At 47.1% G+C, this 23542-nt stretch overlaps 1 protein-coding gene across 3 annotated transcripts in view; it reads left to right on the top strand.

The window, feature by feature from the left end:
• The first annotated feature begins 9328 nt into the window (after window positions 1–9328).
• Window positions 9329–23542, top strand: part of PHKA1 (phosphorylase kinase regulatory subunit alpha 1) — a 236260-nt gene continuing 222046 nt past the window's right edge. For 2 of the 3 annotated variants that reach the window (XM_084869452.1, XM_084869450.1), the window contains exon 1: window positions 9329–10783. The gene's annotated coding sequence lies outside the window, so the exon portion shown is untranslated. The remainder of the gene's footprint in view (window positions 10784–23542) is intronic. The other variant, XM_084869451.1, reaches the window with a different exon arrangement.

Below are 23542 nucleotides of genomic sequence, written 5' to 3'. Positions count from 1 at the left end.
AAGGAAAAAAAAAAAAAAAAAGGGCAGTTTGTAATTCAGCTCTTAGGTGTCAGTGTTTCCGGTTTGACCTCCCAGTCTTTTTGGTTGCTCCGGCCTTCTTTCTCTATGGCTCTAGCTGGCAGGGTGCCAGCTGGCTCCCAGACTATCTCTTCTGGCTCCGATCCCTTGTTTCCAGGGAGGCACTTTCTCCCTGCAAATTCCCCGGATATGCCCAACTAGGCTGTTCTTCGCTAGTATTCTGAAGCTAGGGGGTGAAGGGGATCAGGCGCCGAGGTGTCCAGATGTTCCGCCCTTGGCGGGACAGCCGCGATTCTTAACACTCTGTCCCGTGTCCCCTGGCTTTTAAAAAAAAAAAAAAAAAAAAAATTCCCGCTTCTGGGGAAGCTTATGCCAAACCCAGCACTAGATGTCGCTGCAGCCTTCTTAGGGCTCAGCTTTGCGGGCGCTGCATGGAGGCAGGGCCGGAACTCCCCGGCTACTGTGGCTGCCGGCACCGCGGGACCGCGATCTCTCAGGCTTTCCCCGCAAATTCTGACCTTTCCGTGGGTGACCGAAGAACTCCTTTGAATCCACGCGCCAGCGCCAACTCGGGCGTCTCAGCTACTGGATGGACCTCTCCGCAGTGGGCTTTCCCGGCCTCAGAGAAGCCACTCCTTTCTCACAGCACTGCCGCGGCCGCCGCTGTGGCAGTGTTGGCCACCAGCTGGAAATCCTGTCCAGCGGATCGCTGCCTAGCTTCCTTGAAACCTCTGCTGCCCCTCAGCTGCCAATCAACCCTCCCTGAGCGACTCAGATGTTACTTTTATCTGTTCTGGGACCAGAGTCAGAACAAGTCCGACTGTTCGGTCGCCATCTTCAAGCTCCGCCCCTGGCATTTTTTTTTTAAATAAATTTTTATTGTTCATATTATTACAAGTGTTCCTTCCCCCCCCGCTTCCCACCCCACCCTCTGCCCTTTCCCCACTCCCTATTGTCCTCATCCATAGGTGCACAGTTTATGTTCAGTCTCTTCCCACATTCCCCTCTCCCCTTTTCCCCAAGAATCATCAGTTCACTCCCCTTCCATACCTCTGATTCTATTATATTCAACAGTTAATATTGTTCATCAGATTTTTTTTTTAATTTCCTTGGTTTTTAGATTCCCTTGTTGATAGTTACGTATTTGTTGTTCATAATTTTTATCTTTATTTACTTTCTCTTCTGAAAAAATCCCCTTCAGCAATTCATATAATTCTGGTTTGGTGATGATGAACTCCTTTAGCTTTATTTTATTAGTGAAGCTCTTTATCTGACCTTCGATTCTGAGTGATAGCTTTGCTGGGTAGAGTATTTTTGGCTTTAGGTTCTTGCTATTCATCACCTTGAATATTTCTTGCCATTCCCGTCTGGCCTGCATGGTTTCTGTTGAGAAGTCAGCTGACAATCGTATAGGTGCTCCTTTATAGGTAACCACCTGCTTAGCTCTTGCTGCTTTTAATATTCTCTCTTTGTCCTTTGCTCTTGGAATCTTAATTATGATTTTTCTTGGTGTGGTCCTCTTTGGATTCCTCTTATTTGGAGTTCTGTGTGCTTCCTGGACTTGTAAGTCCAATTCTTTCCCCAGGTGGGGGAAGTTTTCTGTCACTATTTCTTTCAGTATGTTTTCGATATCTTGCTCTCTCTCATCTTCTGGGACCCCCATGATTCTGATGTTGGATTGTTTGAAGTTGTCCCAGAGGTTTCTTACATTATCTTCAATTTTCTGGATTCTCTTGCCTTCTAGCTTCTGCAGAGGAGTTTCTTCTGGCTCTTTATGTTCCAAATCTTTGACTTGATTCTTGCGATCTTCTATTCTGTTTTTAGGACTCTGTATAATATTTTTTATTTCAGACAATGTATTCTTTATTTCTTGTTGATCCCTTATCATTTCTTGTTGAGTCCTTTTCATATCCTCATAGGTCTCATTTATTTTATCGGCCTTTTCTAGGAGTCTCTTGAAAAACCTTATAAGTGTGGTTTTGAACTCTATATCCAGTCGCTTTTTGTCCTCCATTTCTTTCTTTTGTGATCTATTTGGTTTAGGCATTTTCGCTGGCAGCTTTCCTGATGGGGCGGGGTTTCAGGGTGGAGCCTACAGCCTCGGCTTCCGTCAGCCCCGCCCTATGCGACTCCTGAGACTCAGGGTCCTTCAGTACTTGTTGCAAGCACCTCTGAGAGAAAGGTGCCCTCGATTTTCGCCTGCTACCAAACAGTGTAAGCTCTCCCGCAATGGGCCCGAAACTGGGGTTCAGTTCAGTTGGAAGTGGAGTTGGAGATGGCATTCAGAGCAGTCTGGAGCCTGTCTCCTTCCCGCCAGGGCAGTCCTACGGCACAGCCGGCCGTCCCTTCTCTGCGCGCTGTGTGCGCGCCTCTGGGACCTCCTTTCGCCGCTTCCCCGGGTACCGCCTTACAGCCCAGCTCCCTCTGGATGAGCCTGGGTTCCCGGGGTCTGGCCTAGAACGGGGGTTCAGAGCAGTTGGGGGCCCAGCACAGTCGGAGTGTTTATCTCCTTCCCGCTAGGGAACACCAGCCAGGCACTCGGCCTCCCTCCTCTCCGGCTCCGTCCTCTCCGCGCTCGCGCCGTGTACCTCCGTACCTTAGGCTTTTACAGCTCCTCTGCGCTTCCTTCTGGTTTTCTCCTTGCTTCTCGTTGTAGAATTTCCAGTCAGTTGACTTTCCTGTAGTTCTGGGTAATCTCCATTTTATATTTTAGTTGTATTTTATTGAAATTGTTGCGTGCGGCTGCGGCTAGGTGCCTACCCAAGCAGCCATCTTGGATTCTCCTGACATTTGTTTTTACAAGGAAGCAGTCCACTGCATGTGGTGTGCTGGCAGCAGCAGAGCTGATGTGCTCCTCTTAGTTCTAGGTACAGGGGACAATGTAGACTACCTTGAGCAGTTTGAGAATTTCCTGGTGAGTACCTGCACCTGTCTCAGCCTTTCCTGAGGGTGTGTCTCAAGGAGGGACTTTCCCTAGATCAGTTGTCACCCTTAGGCAGCCTGGACTGGCAGCACCATGGCTATTTGAGCTTCTCCCTGCAGCCACTTTTCTTAGCCAGATTCTGCAGTCTCTGCAGAGTCTATCCAGGTTAATCAGAGTGAACTCAAGAGCACACTGCTCTGTGCTGGGTTTGGTCTTGCCCAGGAGTCGTCTCAGCATGCAGTGTTCTCCCTGGGCCCCTTGGTCACATCATGCTCTGGGTTGTTGTCTGTCAGGGACTGCAGGGCCCCTGCTGATGTGCCTTGCCCCTTCAGTTTAAGGAGCCAGCCCCAAGAAGCACTCCTTATACCTCAAGTTCTACTGGCTCCTGAAGGACAGTCTTCAGATACCATGCACCTGCAGCCTGAGACCAGCGGGTACACCAACCCTCTGTGATGGCGTTCTAGACTAAGTGAGGGGGCAATCATGACTAGGCTTTTGAATAGCAAGTTCTGAGAATGTTACTGGAAAGGGGAGATCTGGTCTGAGCAGGTCTGCCTCGGGCCAGCCGGTAGTGTGTGGGTTCCTGACTTCGTGAAGAAAAAAAATTTCGCATGAGTCTAGGTGAATTTTAGAGGACATTTATAAAAGCTAGGGACAGTGGATCAAGAAAGGGCTAGGGAAATGAGCCTAGGATGGGCTCACTAAAGCTGAGAAAATGTGGCCTTGGGGACAGGTTCAGGGGGGTTGCCTGGGACTGCTCATTGCTGCCCTCGTTGCAAGCCTCATGAGGTCCCTTAGAGTTTAGGAGGTGAGTGCCTGTGGGGGAAGAAAAGAAGGAAGAGGAGGGTAAAGGCACAGATATACTCCTGAGGTTGGGAGTGCACTGAGTTCTCTATACCAAAAGTTTTTAGAGGTCTGAGGGGAGGGTCTCAGTAGAATATTCATCAGCTTTCCAGGAGGGCCTTTTTAGAGTTGTGTTCTCCACTGATTGGTCAGTACCAGGGCAGGATTCATTAATGCAGCTGGTCCTGAAATCAGCCCTGGTGTTTCCTGGAACTGAAATACAACTGAGGCCTAGATGTTATCTCTACAGAGGTGAATTTCTGTCTCTGACTGTAAATTGCTTGGCTGTCTCAGTTTCCCCACTTGCTAAGGAATTTTCCTAGCTTTTTACTAACCTGCCTCATTCTGACACCCATGTGTGACTTGAAAAGTCAGAGATCTGAACCAGAATAGGTGAGGGTCAGCTGGCCCACTGCCTTCTCCTCTACATAAGCTCTTTGGGTACAGGGACACTTTTCTGCACATGTCTGCCTGGCTATTTTTGCACTAGAACAGCAGGGTTGCCAGACACAAGAGGCCATGTGGCCCACAATTCCTAAAATGTTCACTCTGGTCCTGTGGGGAAAGCCTGGGCAGACCCTGTTCTGAAGGAAAATGGGGCACATGTACCTCTATTCTGGTTTCAGGATGCAGGGCCCCAAAGCACCTTCTTTGGGAGCCTGCCTGAGGCCAAGCTGGTGGACCTGGACTTCCTGGGAGCACCTGCAGGGCTGGATGGGATGAAGGTCGGGGTGGTCTGCTACTGTGATCTACCACAGCACTCATCCACAGTGTTCACATACATCTGCTCCTCCAACAGCAAGTTCATGGGCAGGTATGAGGGTTTCTTCATGAAGAAGAGCTTCTTCATGTATCAGGCCATGGGTAAGTGGGGGCCTATGGGAGCCATGGGATCCTCTTCCTAATAGCAGCTCCCACCTAGGCAGCCACAGCTCCTAGTGGTAGAGCAACCAAGACCAGTGTGGAAGCAGTTGGAGTCAGGAAAACTGGGTCAGGTTGCATGGCTGAGGCTCATTGACCCCAAATTGGCCAGAACCTGAGCTAGCAGTGGACAGATAGGATTTCTCTTATGGCTGCCTGTTCGGCTTCGGCCTCTGTGGGTACCAGGCCCTGGGTATATACAGGCTAGGGCTGGAGGATAGGAGCACCTTGCTTCTACCCAGGCAACAGACTCAGGCTCCAGAGGTCTCTAAGAGTGGGGACGGGTGTTACTGCAAGGCTCTGCTTTTGGGTTCTGGGTTCCAGTGGACCTGGTATTGTGGAAATGGTTGTATTCTGGTCACTTGTGCTCCCAGGTCCTGCTCTGAGAGAGCAGTGTGGGGAGGGGCTTTGTCACCTTCCTCTAACTTGGCCTTGGCTTGCTATGGTTGACACTGCCCACCTTTCCTCCATCATGTTGTCTTCTGCCTCATGTTCTTGGTCACCAGTGGTTCCAGCATGGAGTCTTTCAAGAGAAGGCTCAGAAATAACAGGACCTTGCCAAAGCCAAGATCAAGAAGGTTCTGAAAAGAAAAATACCAACCAACTGTGGATCTGCACTCCATGGAAGTCATTCTCTGATCTCTTCAAGTAGTTTGAGAAGCAGGAGGTGACTGAAGGCTACTGTACAGTAGGTGTGGCAGTGCCCATCCTCCTGAAGCAGGTTCTAATGGACAGCAGTCAGTGACCAATCTGGGCTGACTTGTGTACCCACCTTTCATGGCTTAACCCAAGCCCACTGAGCTGTAGGCTGCCCTCCCCAGTGTGCCTTGATCCCTTAAACTTGGCACCTGGCTGAGTTTTGCCCTGTTCCAAGGCTGTGAGGCCAGTCCTACTGATGGTTCCAGGGTGAGAGTGAGGGTGTTGTCAGCTGGGGAAGGCAGAGCATGTGAGCAGAGGAACTGTAGGGCACAGCCTGGAGGCAGGATCATACAGGCCAGGGGATACCCCAGTGACAGTAGTGACAGGAGCTAGCAGCTGCCTTCTGGAGGAGGGCCTAGGCCTACATAGTTCAACCTCACAGACCACCGTGGAGGGGGCATGCAGGAGTCTGGGCCACACACAGGGCTGACAGGCAAGGGATAGCTCTGGTGCCAGGCAGGCTGAGGGGACGGACAAAAGGCCTATGGAGGTAATAGCAGCCAGAGAGATCAGGGGTCAGGCCTGGTATACAGGGATGGGGAGGTCTGGGTTGTGTGTGTTTGAGTTTTCTCCAAAAGACAAATGGAAACTGCTATTTCCCTGTGGCCTTCCTTGTCTGAGCTGCTGTTTTATGAATGCCCCAGAAAGCCTCAACAGGGATCTCTTCACACTTGATCCTGAAGCCCATCTCCCAGAGTAATAAGCTGTCAGCAGTAATGCCCCTTCACTCCTTAAAGAAAGAAGTGTGCCTGAAGAAGTGTGTTGAGGATTGCATCAATGGGATCCAGAAGGAAAGCCAGAGTTACCAGGAGCTGAAGGCCCACACAGAGGAGAAACTATGGATGTGAGTATGCGGGTACTGTGGGCCACTGTGAAGCCTCCCCTCCTCTCTGGGTATCCAGGGCCTACAAGGTGATCACCCAAGTCTTAAGAAAGGCCCAGTCTGAGGTGCTGGGCTTCCAGGTGAGCCTGAGGAAGGACCCTGTAGGAGTCAACAGTGGCATGAGCTGTTGAGATCAATCTCTCACCAGAGCAAGGAACTGAAATAACTGAAGCAGTTCAAAGATTTGGGGATGATACCCACCTAACTCAGTCCCAAATATACACTGAAGGAACTATTTCAGTGCCAAATATGGACACCCATTAGGATTATAACAATTAATGAGACATGGGTCTAAGAGATCACTTTCTACATGCTTAATGGAAGGAATTAAAAAAAATCCATAAGTTATAATAAACTATTAACTACTGATCAAGTTTCCCAAGAAAATCCTTTTCCATTTTTAGAAAGATTAGAAAAGAGGTTCTTCTTAAACACACTAACCTATATCCCAACTCACCTGAGGGACATCTAATATTAAAAGATCGATTTCTAACTCAGGCAGTCCCAGACATCTGGCACAAATTATAAAAACTAGCCTTAGGCCCAGGAACACTGGCGACTGAGATCCTAAAGTCAGCATCCTTAGTTACTTTAATAGAGAAATAGAGGAGGAAAGGAAAAAGGAGAAAGAAAAGCACAGACAAAAGGCAGGCTCAGCTCATTGCTGCATTTCAGACCCAGCCTTTTCAGAATGGGGGAAATCCAAAGGTGTCCATTGGAAACTGCCATCCCTGTGGAAAGCCTGGACATTAGAAGTGAGACTTTAAGGTGAAACAAAAAACACCATGTCCCAAATGTAAGGAGCCTAGTCATTTGGTCTGTGACTGTCCTGGGTCTCAAAGGGGACATGGGCTAGAACCACTCATGATCTTTGACTGAAGAGGCCCTCTGCTCCAGCTGTCTCCCAACAGGACCATCATTTGAATAGGATAGAACTAAGGGTCACCCCAGATGTAGAAAGTTCTTACAGTACCCACCTCCCTTTTCTTCCTTATTCTGAAGAAATACCCACTTTGAAGTGGATACAATGCTATTTTCAAGATGGCTTCTCCCCAACTGTTACCCACAGCTGGCTCTGCTCAGCCCTTGTCCACAGCAGTGATACCATAGGAAAGGAAGAAACATTTTTAATCTGCCACTTTAATTTTATACATGTGAGCAATAAAAAAAGTAGCAAAACCTATAAAAGCAAAAATAAATGCAAGGATCTGGTGTTACCCAACATGGAGCTGGCCACTGGCTGTCCCCACTCCCTGACCCCACTCCTTTTGAGGAGAAGATCTGAGCATGGTTCACCCTGGCTGGGATATCACATGCCAGATAGTAAGCAAAGAAGGATGGGGGCATGTCACAACAACATGGGAGCCAGTGCCTGGCCCATGGCGGGCCAGACCAGGGCCAATTTGTATGCTGAAATGAATGAAGTAGATGGTAAAGGGCTTCACTGCAGGTTCGAGATTGCAAAATTGACAGTAAACATTTACTATTGGTTGAGTTGCTATACTTTAGGATAATCTGTTGTGTTACAATAGATATTATGTCTATCAAGTTTCAAAGCTTTTCAAAACAAATTGAAAAAATAAGAAGGCCCTGTGTCTGGCCACAAGATAAGCCTCACCAACATTTTGACAGTTGCCAGATGGGAGGGGAGGTTAGGGGGAGCTGGGTGAAAAGGTGAGGGATTAATAAGTACGCATTGGTAGTTACAGAATAGTCACCAGGATGTAAAGTACAGTTCAGAGAATATAGTTGATAAACATTGCAATAACTATGTATGGTGCTTGCCAGGCCCGGAACAGCCAGGCCCGGAGCAGCCAGGCCCGAAGCAGCCAGGCCCGGAGCAGCAGCAGCCAGGCCCAGAGCAGCCAGGCCCAAAGCAGCCAGGCTCAGAGTATCCAGGCCCAGAGCATCCAGGCCCGGAGCAGCAGCAGCCAGGCCCGGAGTGTTGTGGGGTTGAACCCTGGGTTCAAAATGAAAGGAAAGAAGGAGCAATGCAGCCAATTCGGGTACCAGAGTGTTATGTCCGTCATCACAATGGACTCAGAGAAGCTCCTGAGTCCCTTCACCCAAAAGTCCCTTCACCCAGATGACAGCTAAGTGGGAGAAGAAAACTGAAGGCTACGCAAGGGACTGAGGTGCCAACATGGAGTCATCTGAAGAAATTAAAGACTGAAGTGGAAGCTACTTCTTTAATCATGTTCCTGCTCATGCTAGCATCTGTTAGCTTTCAGTCTTCTGCAAAGTCTTGTGCAGCAAGTCCAAGGACTCTGAGTAAATCTACCCCAGCAACAAAAGAGACTCATTTAGTAGCTAAAAATATTAATATGTCCATAATTCTTATTTCTCATTTTGTTGTTTTGCATTGGCATTGTTATTATTTAATAGCCAGAGTTATGCTCTTGACATCCAAGTTTTGAAAATAACATGTATGTGGTTTAGTTTTTGCATTGGCATTGTTTGCAATTGTTTTTAATTTTTGAGCCCTATTATTGATGTTTAAATTTTATTTTAATTAGTAAAAAAGGGTGAGATGCAGAGAGCCGCCTGAGTAGGCACATGGACATTCTTTTAATTCTTATCAGCTGAGCCCGAGGGCACGTGCAGAATCCTCTTATCAGTACTGATTTCTTAATCCATGTGCTTGGAATGAGGAACAAATAGGACCTTGACTCACCCAGGTCTCGATATGCTAAATCTTATACCAAAAAATAAGGAGCTTACCCAAATTTTGATGAATAGGATCTGGGCACACCCGAAACTCCTTTTGACCTTAAACTCCCCTTTGGAAGCCAATTAAAAAAAAGAAGGGGGGGAATTAAAAAACCTGATGAACAATATTAACTGTTGAATATGGTAGGATCGGAGGTATGGAAGGGGAGTGGACTGATGATTCTCAGGGAAAAGAGGAGTGGGGGGTGTGGGAAGAGAATGAACATAGACTGTGCACCTATGGATGAGGACAATGGGGGGTGGGGAAAGGGCAGAGGGTGGGGTGGGAACCTGGTGGAGGGGGGGAAATGAGGAACTTTTGTAATAATATGAACAATAAAGGTTTATTAAAAAAACAAAAACAAACAAAAAAAACACTATGTATGGTGCCAGGTAGGTGTTAGACATATGGAGTAATCTCTTCATAAGTTATATAAATATCTAATCATTAGGTTGTACACTTAAAACTAATATAATATTGTACACCAACTGTAATTGAAAGATACAAAAAATTATTAAAGGCAAGCTCCACTAACTCCTTTAGGTGTGGCCTTTTTGAATCATCTGTTCCCTAAGTTCTGGCTTTCCACATACAGCCCCTATGCACTTCTGGCCTCAGCCCAGCCCTCTCCTGGCTGCTTCCCGCAGGCACCAGCCACCTGCTGTCCCAGACCTGGTTCTGCCCCATATCCTTCAGATATCCCCATTCTTCAGCCTCCTCCTGACCAATCAGCTGACAGATTCGCCTCCCAGAGGCCAGCTAGCACCTGGATCACTGCCCAGCACAACCCCTTGACGAAGTCTGAGTGTCCTGGCCACATAACAGGCTTTCCAGTCTCTGCACCTGTGATATCCCCCAAGTGGTATCACCCATCTCTGCCTGCCATTCCCACACTCACTTTCCAAAGCCTGGGCCAAGGCCACCTTCTACCTGTCTGAATCAGTTAACTTATGCCCCTCTCCTGCCGCCCATGTAACATTTCGCGACCAGCCCCAGCTGGGCGAAGCATACCCTCTCCAGACTCTGAGCCTGCATCTGCTACCTGAAAACGACCAGCTGCTGCCAGCCTTGGTGCTCATGGAGACGCGGGGTCCTGGCACCCTCCCTCAATTTTTTTTCTCAGAGGGAGGTGGCCCGAGAGCCCCTAACCAGACCAGCAACCTCCGCCAACCAGAGGGACACCGGCCAGAGTGAAGGTGACCTTGGGGCTGTCCTTCGCTCCACCGCCGTCCAAGGCTTGGACAACTGGCCAGAGCTTCCTGGTCTGGTGGAAGTCGGGCTGGAGCGCAGTGCTCTGGAAGATGGAGTCCCACTATGAACCAGGAGAGGTATTCTCGGAGGTGGAGTCCCCGCGAAGAACTCCGGAATATGGAGTTCCAGCGTCCTGCACACAGCCAGAAGTCGTGAACTGCCCAGCGAGTGTTTGGCTCCTCCTCAAGACCCGCCTTGAAGGCGGTGCTGCACTCGGTCCAGCTGGGGAGATCCAATTCGCGCAGCCTGCGCAGTCACCGCCTGTCCAAGAGCAGCCCTTCCCCTTTGCCCTTTCAAGGACTTCCAGCTCTCCTGCGCCCTGCGTGACCCTCACCCGGAATCACACCCGCGGCGCGGCGCGCTGAGGGCCTGGCGTGGCTGGCCGGCACGTCCTCCTACTGCAGTGGGTGGACAGCCTTCTGGCCTCTTGGCCTCTGAGCTTCCAGCTCCACCCTCGGCTCCTCCCCGCAGGCAGTAGGTAAGGCAGAGGACTTCTGGTCTGGGGAATCTGTTCCACCCACCCGCCCCTCCGCAGGTAGGTGATGACGTCAAACCCTAAAGCCAACCGGCCCTCTCGCGGCTCCTGGGGGCGGGGGTGGGGGCGCTGCCCACAGGTCCCCGCCTCCCTGGAGCCCCCTGCTGGTTCTAGACACCAGGCACCCCGGATCCTCAGTCGCCCTGGACGGTTCCATTGGACATGGTCTGTGGGCTTTCCCTGGGACTTCGTCCAGTCTCAAATTGCAGTATTAGCAAGTGCCTGTTTGCTCCCCACCCCCAGCCCCCTGCCAATGTCCCCGGACCCATCTCCTCCCCTGCGGGCAGCATTAGCTGGGATCCATCCCCCATCACTAGCTGCTGCTGTGGGCTCACTGCAGCTCAGCCTGAAGGCTGCCTCTGCTATTCTCCTTATGGCACGCTGAGGCAACGGTAAAGACCGCCAGGGCCATTCAGAACGAAAGAGCCCAAGCCTTGGCTCCAGAAACGGTGGGGGTGGGGACGACGGTGTCCTCAGGCGGTGCGCGCTGGCATGTTACCCCGATGGCCCTGCACTGGCACCTGTGGGAGAAGGGCGCCATTCCGGAGTCTGCTAGAGTGGACCCTCCAATCGCCCCGCCCGTCGGCACTGCCCAAGGCTCCGCTCCTGTGCTGCCTGCTGCAGGCCTCCTCCTTCTCTCCCTGGCTGTTTTAGAATCCTCCCAGGTGGTCGTGGCAGCACTTTCCAGAGCAGGCTGTGCGCACCTTGGCTAGGGCCCTGCTGCAGGGACCACTCTGAGCTAGCTGTGCTGCATGCTCTGGCTTTGCTGCCCACAGATCTGGAGGTTCCCAGCGCCCTATTCACACCCCTTTGGCCTTGCCTGTAAGCCCGTATACCCAGTTCAGCAGGCCCTCGCAGGGCCGGCTGCCCACTTCGTTGTACAGCATGGCATGCTGCAGCTTTGGGGGCTGGTCCCTGTCTGCCCAGCCCTTGCTCCTTGCTCCTACCTGCCTGGCCATAGGCCATGCCCTTCAGGATACTTCGTGGGAGGGGACACACGCCTACTTTGATATGGTTTGAAGGCTGGGTTCCAGCTTGGCTCTTCCCAGCCAGTTGAGGGGATTTGAGGGGGTGGGGGGCCGGTCTTGGAGGGCGTGAGAGCCAAGGCTAGGATAGTGAGGTCCTCAATGTACCTCTGGGCGCATAGGAAGTCCAAGCACAGACCTCTATTTACACAGTGGTTACCTCCGAATGGCTAATCTGGGGCTCAGGGTGGTCTCTGTGGGTGAAGCATGTCTGACAGGCTTAAAAAAACTGGGGCTTCTCAAGCTGAACCCTGAGTGTGAGCAGCCAGTCTTCAGGTGCCGGAGTGCAGGAACTCACCTCTTAGAGGGAGGAGGATGGGTGCTCTGTGAATGGTCTGAGGAGAAGGATAGCTCTGTTTGCCAGGGGCAAAATTCGAGGTGACTGAACCCCCAGAAGCTTATTTCCCAGAAATTCACTGCTGCATTATTAAGCAGCTGTGGCACACACACATAGCTAAGTTGCCTGAGTTCCTTGTCAAAGGGGGTCATTACCTCAATCCCCCAGGAGGCATAAATTTGGAGATCAGGTGCTTGCCAAGCATCAGAATGGAGAGTAGGGTCTGGGGCTCTGAGGAAGGACCACAAGAGAAGCCGGTGGCAGAGCCTGAGGTGGCCTGAGGTGTGCTGTCTGAGGAGGACCCAATGTGAATGGGACTTCTGTGCCCACCTTCACAAGAAAGAGGACTCTTCTCCCACTTTCAGGCAACCCCAGGAGGGTTGGGGATCTATAGGAGCCAAAGAGACGTCTTCTGGGCATGATTTGGCTGCCCTAGTCAAGTGCTTCTGGCCCACCTTGCTGTGTGACTTCTGGGACTTGGTTTGCTCATCAAGAAAATGGGCAATGAATTCCCCTCCTCTGTGACTGGTGCTGCCTTGTGCTCTGAGAGGCTAGCCTGGAGACTACCCCTCACCCCCAGCCAGACTTCAAGGTTCTGGAAGGATCCCACTTCTCTGTACCCACCGGACACATGAGTACTAGTACCTCTGCCAGATCAGGCTATCCTCATTGCCTGCTCTGTTGAAGCCCATGTTTCCTAGATAGGCAGAGGCCACTGAACCTGAAGAGGGTAATTCATAATCTTCCAGTACACAGCTCCAGGCCATCTATACTTAGCTCCCACCCCAGGTTATGATCCTAAAGGCCACAGTGACACATTCTGCTCTAAATCATGGAGCAGTTGTTTAATTAGTTACTTAGTATGCTAGTTTGGATGTCCAGGTGCTGGGGCCCCGTGATGCCCCTGCAGGCCTAGCCTCTACTCTGATCAGAAGGGCTCCTGGGGCTGCCTTGTGCCTGTCCCAGGGCTTCACCACCACCCTACAAGTGAACCCCTCCCTGTACAACATGGTCAGGGAGGAAGGGATGAAGGGTCCAGCAAGCATGTAAGGCAGGCTCCTTTGGAGGAGGCCATGAGATACAGCCCGATGCCCACTGGAATCGGGTATCCACTCTTGAGACATACTCTTTTTATTTTTTTAAAAATTGATTTTTAGAGAGAGAGAGAGGAGAGCGAAACATCAATTTGTTATTTCACTTATTTGTGCATTCATTGATTGATTCTTGTATGTGCCCTGACCCACAACACCGCTAAAACCAACTTGTCAGCAGCATTGGTTATCAGTAAGACCAGGTTCTTGTCTCCAAGAGGAAAAGTTTAACATGAGAGTCAGTAATTACAACAAGCAATAAAGCTTTATTTAAGCTAAACTACATCCTTAAGGACTCTTGAATAGGCAACTCCAGCATTGGAGTGACCCAATGGGTCTACTAGGCCTTGGCTTTTGTCTTATTTTTGCCCCTCCCATGCTTTGTCCTAATCTCCCTGCACCATTCATCTTTTAGCTGGTGGGCTCTGAATAATTTCTTGGGTCTCCTTAACTGGTTGGTAGACTACTTAGAATTTTGTGGATCTGCAGTTGTCTTGTAAGATTTTGTCCTTTTGGTGCTTGGAGTTATTTTTACTGCATTTCTTTGTCCCTCTTTTTGTCCAAATCTGATGGCTATTTTAGTTTTCTATTCTCTCTTTCCCTTGTTTTTTAAGCAGGTTTTTATTTATTTATTTATTTATTTATTTATTTATTTATTTTGTCAGTTTGTCTTTTCTCTGCCCTACTCATATCTATCTAACTACCTACTCTAATTCCCCCCTCAAGAGTTTTAAGACCCAATTCATTGGGATATTATGTACATATAAAATAATTTGGCTACTCTGTGCTGACAAATGGGCAAATTTGGGGGTGAGGTCTCATTCTGTTGCTGGTAGGTTTCTCAGACTCTTTGGCCAGCTTGATCAAGAGGTTGAGTTGTCTCTGTGGGGGCAGGGGGTCTGGGGGAAGGGTTTAAAACCATGGCAAATAATCATTTGCAGGGGAAATTGTTATAATTGTGAAGAGGTAAATTTTACAGGTAGGTTAAACAAACAAGGGCCAAATAGTACATTCTGCCTGCTTCCTTTCAGTTTCTAGTCTTCGTTTCCCTCGGGTGAATCCGAAACCTAGGTACTTGACTTCTCTCTGACAGATTTGTGCCTTTTTCTAGACAGCCAGTAACCTGTTTCAGTTATGAGTCTCCGAAGGGCTCGTGTTCCCTCCCAGCACTGAGCTCGTGTGGAGCTAGTCAGTAGGAGGTCATATACATATTGGAGTAGAATGCACCACAAGTCCTGTCCTAGGAATTTTGACAGATCAGATGCTTGTGCTCTGCTAAAAGGAGTTGGGGAGTTCTTGAATCCTTGTGGCAGTCTGGTCCAGGGGAACTGTTCCTTGGTCCCCATATTTGGGTTTTTCTATTCAAAGGCAAACAGTGGTTGACTGGAGGGTGCCAACTGAAGGCAGAAAAAGGCATCTTTCAGACCTAGTTATGTAAGCCATTCTGCCACTGATGGAATGAGTCCCAGAAGAGTGTAGGGGTTTGACAGCACCAAATGCAGTGTTATAACAGCCTCATTAACAACCCGCAGGTCCTGCACTGAGTGGTAATCATTAGTCCTAGGCTTTTTGACAGGCAAGAGAGGGGTGTTCCATGGAGACTGACACCGTTTGAAAAGTCCCCACTGAAGCAGCTGGTCTAAATGGACCTGGATTCCTAGGCATGCATCCTTTATAATCGAATATTGGTGGATTTTGACAGGCTGTGCCCCAGGCTACAAGTCAATTAGTACTGGGGTGTAGTCCTTGGCCAGGCCACAGGGATTTCCTTCTGCCCAGACCAGTGGGAATTTTCCCTCTAATTCAGGCTCTAATGGCGAGTCCTTAGGGATGTACAAAGTCTCTGTTCTTCTTCTCTGGGCACTGCTAAGGATAGGATCATTGGAGAGGTATCCTCACCTAAGCGCAGCTGTGCTGAGCCATCTGGGGTAAAGGTGATCTCTGCGCCAATTTTGGCAAAAAGGTCTCTACCTGTTAGAGGCATTGGACAATTTGGCAAGTACAGGAATTCATGGATCACTTGGTGGCTGCCAAGTTGGCATTGGCAAGGCTGACAGAATGGTCTATGGGTCTGGTCCCTGGTAGTTCCAATAATGGTGACCTTCTTCCTGAGCGAGGAGCTAGCTACCTTCTGAGTGACTACCAAGTGATCAGCCCTCATCCATATCGACCATAAAGTCCACAGTCTGGCCCCCAATTTTCATTCTGACCATGGGCTTGTGGGGGCCCACTTAGAAAGAGCCTACTCTATCCTAGTTGGAGTCGGCTGCCACCAGCCTGAGTAGATCTGCCTTAGGCCGGTAGTGGCTGAATGGGTTGGACAACCCTGTTTTCCATTTCTGGCAGTTTGGACATTCATTTTTCCAGGGTCCAGATTCCTTACAACAGGCACACTGATCCTGCTTAAGGTTTGTCTTCCTTCCCCCTGGCCTGGGTCCTTTTGTTTCCCTTATTTGTCTGGGAGCTTGATTCCTTAATAGCTGCCACTATCAGTTACTTTCTTTTCCAGTCTCTCCTCCACTTTCTCCTTAACTACCCTGTCTTGGTTGATGAAAACCTTGTTTTCTATTTTTAGCAGCTTGGTTGCATTCTTCCCCCAGCCCCCACCCCCGAAAATCCTTTGAGCTTCTGCAGCTTTCTCCTTATATTGGGCTGAGCCTGACATACAAAGGCTCCATTGACCATAGTTTGATTTTCTGATGCTTCAGGATGTATAGGAGTGTAGATACAATATGCCTCACAGAGTCTCTCATAGAAGGTTGCTGGACTTTCATCAGGTTTCTGGAAGACGTTGGAGATCTTGGCATTATTGGTGGGCTTCTTGACCCCAACCCTGGGCCTTTGGGGGAAGGCCAGTCAGTATCTCTCTAGTCTGACCCTTCCATCTTCTGAGTTCGGGTTCCACTGGGTTCCTCATCTGGGAGGGCTTCCCTGGCCCATCTCTTTGTGTCTAATATTCCTGCCAGAGCCTGGGTCTAGAGCCATTTCTGAGCTTCTATTACTATTCTCATGACCTCCTCAGTAAAGAGTGTGAGAAGGTGTAAATATTTCTCTCTTCTCCACATTGAGTGCAGCTAGAGAGCGATCCGGTTCCTGAGTAGGGGCTGCTGGGGATTGAGAAAATGAAAGGAAGAGACAGACATAAAGGTATAAGGAAAAAGCTGGGGCCAGGTGAGACCACTGTCCCCTGACAGGGACAGGGACCCAGAGCCAATACAGTGTGTTTATTTTATGCAGAAAAACAAACAAACAAACAAACAAAAAAACAACAGGAAGTTTTACTAAAAGTCAAGACAAAGGAAATTATGTGCATTCTTGGATGGGCCTGAGACATATTCATTCCTGATGCTTGGCTGGATTTGAATAACAAAATCCACCCCATGGCACCTGGGCTGAAGGTCAAGCTGACAACACTCTTGCCTCTGGCAAAGAGTGTTTCCAGGACATGGCTTTGCCAACACCACTGGATTCAGCTGACAATAATTAAAGAAATGTCCATGAGCCTTCCCAGGCACACTTTACAAGAAGGAGTTGCTTGCAGTCAACCCAGGAGGGCTTATGGGTCTGGAAAATTGACTCTAGGAGGTTTACCATGGTCTGAGGTTTTTTAGAATAAGTGGGAGTGTGATATTTCCAATTCAGGAGCTTAGTCGTGGTAAAGGACTAGTAGTAAAAGTCGGACCATCCCTCTTGTAGGGTCCCATAGTCTAAGCACTTGGGGACCCCGAATCTCCTAGAGAGGCATCTGGAAGACTGGGGGTGGCCTGGGTCTCTGATCAGCTAAGTGCAAGTGCTGTTTAACTGGTTCTGTAGAGTCTAGTTGGGGAGAGATAGAACGAGGTGGTGTATCTAAGCTTTCCTGACCGGGCAAAGGAGCACCGAGTGCCACTTGAGGCATATATGGGGGGGAGGGGGGCTGGCAAAACTAGTGGGGCTTCCTCAAGAGGTTCCTACTTTTCTTCTCCTGCCTGTCTCTTTTCTTCTGCCTGTAAAACTTTACTCTGTCCCTTCTTATATATGCAGAGTCAGATCCAAGGCGGCTTGAGCTGAGCTATTTCCAGCCACTTATCAATGTAGGGGAACTGGTCAGGATGATCTGGGTCTCCTGTTATAACTCTAAACATTCTTGATTGTGGGTACATCCAATGTGCCCTCTGCTGGCCATCCTACCCCAAAAGATGGCCAATCTATTTCACACATCTTTCTTAATTTCCAGGGAACTAACATCACCTCATCGTCCCCTGTAAAACTCTTGTTAAAATTCTTTAACATGCATTTTAAAACAAAGTAGTTTGGAGGAACTACTTCCAATGTTTGCAGTTAAACAGTGTAATCTCTTCCAGTTAACAGAGACACAGGACAGACACATGGTAGCTTTCATTTCACATAGATTCTTACATTCACATTTACATACCAGTCAGTCCCAGCTTTGACTTCCATCCATGAAAAGTCCCTGACTGAGGAAGATAGTTTGCCTAAGTAGTTACTAGCCACTTCTTCTGTCCTGAAAGATAGGCTTGAACTTGGACTGGTCCCCTGGGGGAAAATTCACCAGTCAGATGTCTAGTTCCAGAAAGGGCATTTCTGTCCTCTTTGGAGTCCACTGGGGCATGAGCATGGATCCTGGTCATCCAGGCCCAATGAGGACTGGAATTCAGCAAATCACTGGAGGTGCATCTTTCCTGTCTTCAGGGGGGCCCAGGTGAATGGACCAGCTATTGAACTTTCCCAGTGGTGCCCTAAGTAGGCAGCACAACTGGTATTTTCAGCCAATGTACCAAATTAATGTTGCAGATAAGATGCCAGGTGGCATTGGAGAATTAATCAGCAGGGCACTCAAAAGGATATTTTCAGAAAAGTAGCCTTTATTGCAGATTACACTAGTGCCGTGACTCAGGGAAGTCAGTCTCCAAATCCTGAGTGATGCAGCTTTCCTTTTATACCCTTTAGTTCCCTTGTCCCCCAAATATGGATCAGGCTTCCAGACTTTTCATGGGCTTTGCAGCCCCCTATGAGTTGGGATGGGGGAAGTGAGATCACACCCAGAGGCTTGCCAGCACTGGTGCCAGCCCCTCCGAGGTTGTATATGGTTCACAGTTTTATGGCCTCTATAAAATGAGAGTATTTGGAAAACCGGTTCTTCAAGGCAGGACAGGCATCAAAGATAAAAATGGAGTTTGTCAGCAAGCAAGACTGTACATCAGAAGGCAGGATACTAGCACAGATTCAGATAGGCAGGATATCAGCACAGATTCAGATAACTAGCCCCCCCCCCAAATGTCTTATTTTCTCCTTCAATAGAAGGCCTAGAGTGGATAAAAAGTGATGGAAGAAATAGAATTAAAAAATTAAAATCCTATATAATAAAGAGATTATACACAAATTGACCCTCATGCCCTCACACAAGATGGCCACCCCCATGTGGTTAAAGATGGCTGCCACATAATAGCTGGCAGGGGAGTTCAGTTAGGGGCAACCAGGCCTAAAGGGAGGGCAGTTGAGGGTGACCAGGCCAGCAGGGGAGGGCAACTGGGGGCAATTGGGCCAGCAGAGGAGCAGTTAGGTGTTGATCAGGCTGGCAGGGGAATGTTTAGGGGATTATCAGGCAGGAAAGCAGGCGAGCAGTTGGGAGCCAGCAGTTCCAGATTGTAAGAGGGATGTCTGGTTTAGGCAGTCGGACTTCCCCCAAGGGGACCCAGGTTGGAGATGGTGCAGGCTGGGCTGAGGGATCAAGATCAAATATAGCTGGATGGATACATGTAGCCTAGATCACAGTGCACAGTGCCATGCTAAAGAGTTTGGATTTATCTTAAGGGCTATAAGAGTCCATGGGAGAATTTTAAGTTGGGGAATATCGGAGCCAAATTGATATTTAAAATGTGAATTTGGGAGCAATATGAAAAATGAGGAACAAGTAAGGAGACCAATTAAGAATCTGTTACTATATTTCATGGAGAAACTAGAGCAGTAATAGTGGGGATCAAGATCAGAGGGTGGATCAGGTATTTAGAAAGTAGAATCTATAGAACTTGGTGATAATTTTGAAAAGCAGGAAGGAGGTATTAGAGAGAAAAAGGAGTTAAGCATGATTGGGGCTGTAGTTTGGGAAAGTGGGTAGGGGGTGGTACCATTTACAGAGGGAACACTGGTGAAAGACTAAGTTTGGCAGGAAAAAAATTGCACATTCACAAGGAAGTACAAAAAGCAGCCTAGTCTCCTAGACTTATAGAGTATATTGTGTCTATTTCTTCCCTCCCTCCCTCCCTTTAAAAAAATTAATTTCAGAGAGAAAGGAAGAGGGAGAGAGATAGAAACATCAGTGATGAGAGAGAATCATTGATCTGCTGCCTCCTACATGCCCCCTACCAGGGATGGAGCTTGAAGCATGGGCATGTGCCCTGACTGGGAATCAAACAATGACCTCCTGGTTTACAGGTTGACACTGAGCCACACCAACTGGGCACATCACATCTACTTGCTTATTTAATCCTGTTAGTCAGGAAGATTAAAAATAGGCTCATAGAGATGAAGTAGTTTACCTAAAGTTACACAACCAGGAAGTGAGAGCCTAGACTAGATCCCAAGCTCATTGTTCTTTCCACTTCTTAAACGCTACTGTGTTAAAGACTTTGAGGTAAACAGGAAGAACACTTTAAAAATGAGTGAAGGTGAGTAGGTAAAGGAAAAGGAGAACTCAAGACTTTTAGGGCAGGTTTCCCAAATATGTTTTTCTTTAAGTCTACCTGGATGAAAGATAGAGATGTTAAAAATTGTTTATCAGTAACACATTCGGTTTATTTAATTGAATGATATGTTATGTAAAGTAGGGAAGACAGCAATTTGGCACTTTTTGTCAAAATCTCTCATTGTTTTCTTGGCTTGTCTTAATCATTCTAGGGTTGTCCTCAATAACTTTTGGTGAGCGTGTGAATAGTGCTGAATGGTCCATGCTCTAGCATTTATCACAGTCTAGTGTAGCGGTCGCCAACCTTTTGGACCTCATGGACCACCAGTGGTGACCACTGGTCTAGTGAGGAAGCTAAATACATATATATATATATATGTGTGTGTGTGTGTGTGTGTGTGTGTGTGTGTGTGTATTATTATATATATAATATATATTATTGAATAACTGTAAAATCTAGAAAAAGATTTTATAAATAATAAACTCTTTATTTATTTATTTTTTAATAATTCAGGATTACAGAAGAGTTGCAAAGATAAGTATAGTGAACTCTTGCATACCCATCACCCAGTTTTAGTTTTCCCTGTTATCATCTTACATCATGATAGTACATTTGTCAGAACTAAAAAACCAGCATTAGTATATTATTATTAACTAAATCCCAGACTTTATCTGGATTACACCAATTTTTCCATTAATGTCCTTTTTTGTTGCTGTTCTGGGATCCAATCTAGTGTTCCTCATTGCATTTATTTGTCCTTTGATCTTTGATCTGTGACAGTTTCTCAATCTTTCCTAGTTTTTCTGAAAACATAAACTTTTGAAAATATTATATGTAATATACATAGCAAATACTATTGGAATATGCTAAAGGCTTAAGTTTATTCTGTGAAAATCAGATACAAAACATCCAAGCATTGAATTGTACAAAGATTGCTGTATATGCTGCACTAATGCACTGTGCTCATAGCACTACTGTGTTCATTGAACTACGCATTACCATGAATAATAAACACTAAAAATATCATGCATTATAATGTAATTATTATGTGTAGTTGCCTATGTATTGCTAGCCTGTACAAAGTAATTTGTAAATTTAACATCATCCCAAGAAAAATATCAACAGAATCTACTTTTTTAATTATACAAACTGATATGAAAAAATAAGTAAACAAACATAACCAGGAAATTCTGAAAAAGAAGAATAGTGCTGGTTACATCTACCAGGTATTCAAACATTTAAAAGCTCCAATATTTATTTAAAATATATTTTTATTGATTTCTGAGAGGAAGGGAAAGGGAGAGGGAGATAGATACATCAATAATGAGAGAGAATGATTGATCAGTTGCCTCCTGCACACCCCCTACTTGGGATCGAGCCCGCAACCCCAGGCATGTGCCCTGAATGGAAATTGAACAGAAATCTGGTTTATAGGTTGATGCTCAAGCACTTAGCCACACTGGCCAAGCTAAAGATTCAAATATTTAAAACAAAGGGCACTGGCACATAAATAGACATACATACCAATCATAAGTAGAAACAAATATTGAAATTTAGGATATGATACAGGCAAGACAGATAAAAGGCTCTCAAATTGGAAATGATGAAATGAAATAGTCATTTTTGCAGATGACATAATTCTTTATATAGAAAACTCTAAAAACTCCACACACAAAAATCTTAGAACCAGTAAACAAAAACAGTAAAGTTGCAGGATGCAAAATAAATGTACAAAAATCTATTACATCTCTATATACCAACAATGAAATTCCAGAAAAAGAAATGGAAAAATAATTCCTTTTACAATTGCAACAAAATACCTAGGAATAATAATAATAAAAAAAACCTATGGGAAGAACTTATACACTGAAAACTATATGTCGTTATTAAAAGATGAAGAAGAAGAAAAAAAAATTGAAGAAAACACAAAGAAATGGAAAGATATTCTGTGTTCATGTATTGGAAGTGTTGCAGAAGATCAAAGAAAACCAAGCAATGCTTTAAAAGAAAAGGAGGGTCACTGTTTAATACACTGGCATATTCAGGGAATAACTTTCCAAATCTGAGTGAAGAAACATGCAGGGGGCTTCTCTTTATATCTCCCTGTGGTCTTGACCCACAAATATGGATTATGCTTCTGTTCCTTTTCGCAGGCCTTGCAAGAAGGCCCTCAGATGTTGGGGGTCTCTAGGCCATATCTGATGATTTGGCCTGGCACCAGCATTAATAACCCTCCGGGGCAGTGCACTGTTCACAGCTTTATGGCCTCTATAACAGGTTCTGCAAGACCAGTATCTGGGAAGGAGGTAGTGACTTAATTATAGGTTATCAAGAATGTACACTGAGCTTGCTGGCATGGATTCAGATTCAAGCACCCAAATACCAGGGTTACATTGGAATTAGCTGTAATTTTAGCCTTCTCATCCCCCCCCCCCCACACACACACACACTTGTCCCACAAGCTTCTCTTAGCCTTGTGGTATAATAACTATAGAATGTTATGGTGAACATGGATGATGACCGCTCTTAACTGCTTCCAGATGAAAAGGGATGATGACAAAGGGGTTAGTATCCTGTTTCTTCCTCTTGGAAGGGTTTGTAGGGAATTCTTCTGATTTGTAGGCCATCTGAAGTTTAAAGGCATTCCTATCCAGTTTGCAGGCAGGCACGGGTAAGCAGTGGTCCCACACATGTAGATTGTTCCTGCAGGGGGGCACCAGGGGTAGTTGGTGTTTTCAGCCTTGAGGGTAGAGTTGCATAGTTCATCTGGGAGATGACCTGTTGGATGTTGGCCTTGGGTACTGCTGAAACAAATAGGAGCAACATCAACATTAGTTAGCTGCACATGGGCCGTGACAGGTCCTTTTATTTTTTTCTGTCCAATACATCTCCCCCACTCTCCCCACACACATGCATTTGGTAGCGGAGTCATAACATAACTCAGGCTGATAAGTATAGCTAACAAATATCTGGCTTGAAAGGGTTTTCCCATAGACTACTCGGTTTAGCATATTTGGGTAGCGAGTTTCTAAGCAAGGACATGTGGCAGTGGCCCCTATGGGAGGCAAGTATGTGCTAGCTAATATTATTAGTGGGAGCAGGCTATTCCCTCTATTTTTGTTCCGTGGGGTTCCACAACAATTCACTGCTAGGATAAAGAGTAGTATTATGACTATTCCTGCCAGGCAGATGTAGCCAAGGATGGCATGACAAGGTGTAGTTCAACAATTCATGATAAACCCTTTGTGTATTTTTATTGATTTCGGAGAGGGAGAGGGAGAGGTAGAAACATCAATTATAAAAATCATTGATCAGTTGCCTACTATACATCCCATATTGGGTATTGAGCCTGCAACTTGGGCATGTGCCCTGACTGGGAATCAAAAGGTGACCTCCTGGTTCAGAAGTTGACACTCAACCATTGAGCAACACCAGCCCCAAGGAGATTGAGTTTCTGATACTGCATGACTGAAGGCCCAGCCTGGACTAATGTTGAAAATACCAAGGTAAAGCCATCCAGCAAGGCCTCTTGAAATTCAACCAGTTACCTTTCTTTTTGACAACTTACCTCTGGCATTCTTATCTACTCATGTTTCTAAATAACTTTTGGGGGGGGCAGT

This window comes from Pipistrellus hanaki, assembly GCF_964339955.1.
Source record: "Pipistrellus hanaki genome assembly, chromosome: X".
NCBI lineage: Eukaryota > Metazoa > Chordata > Mammalia > Chiroptera > Vespertilionidae > Pipistrellus > Pipistrellus hanaki.
This window is presented reverse-complemented; position numbering and strand designations above follow the sequence as displayed.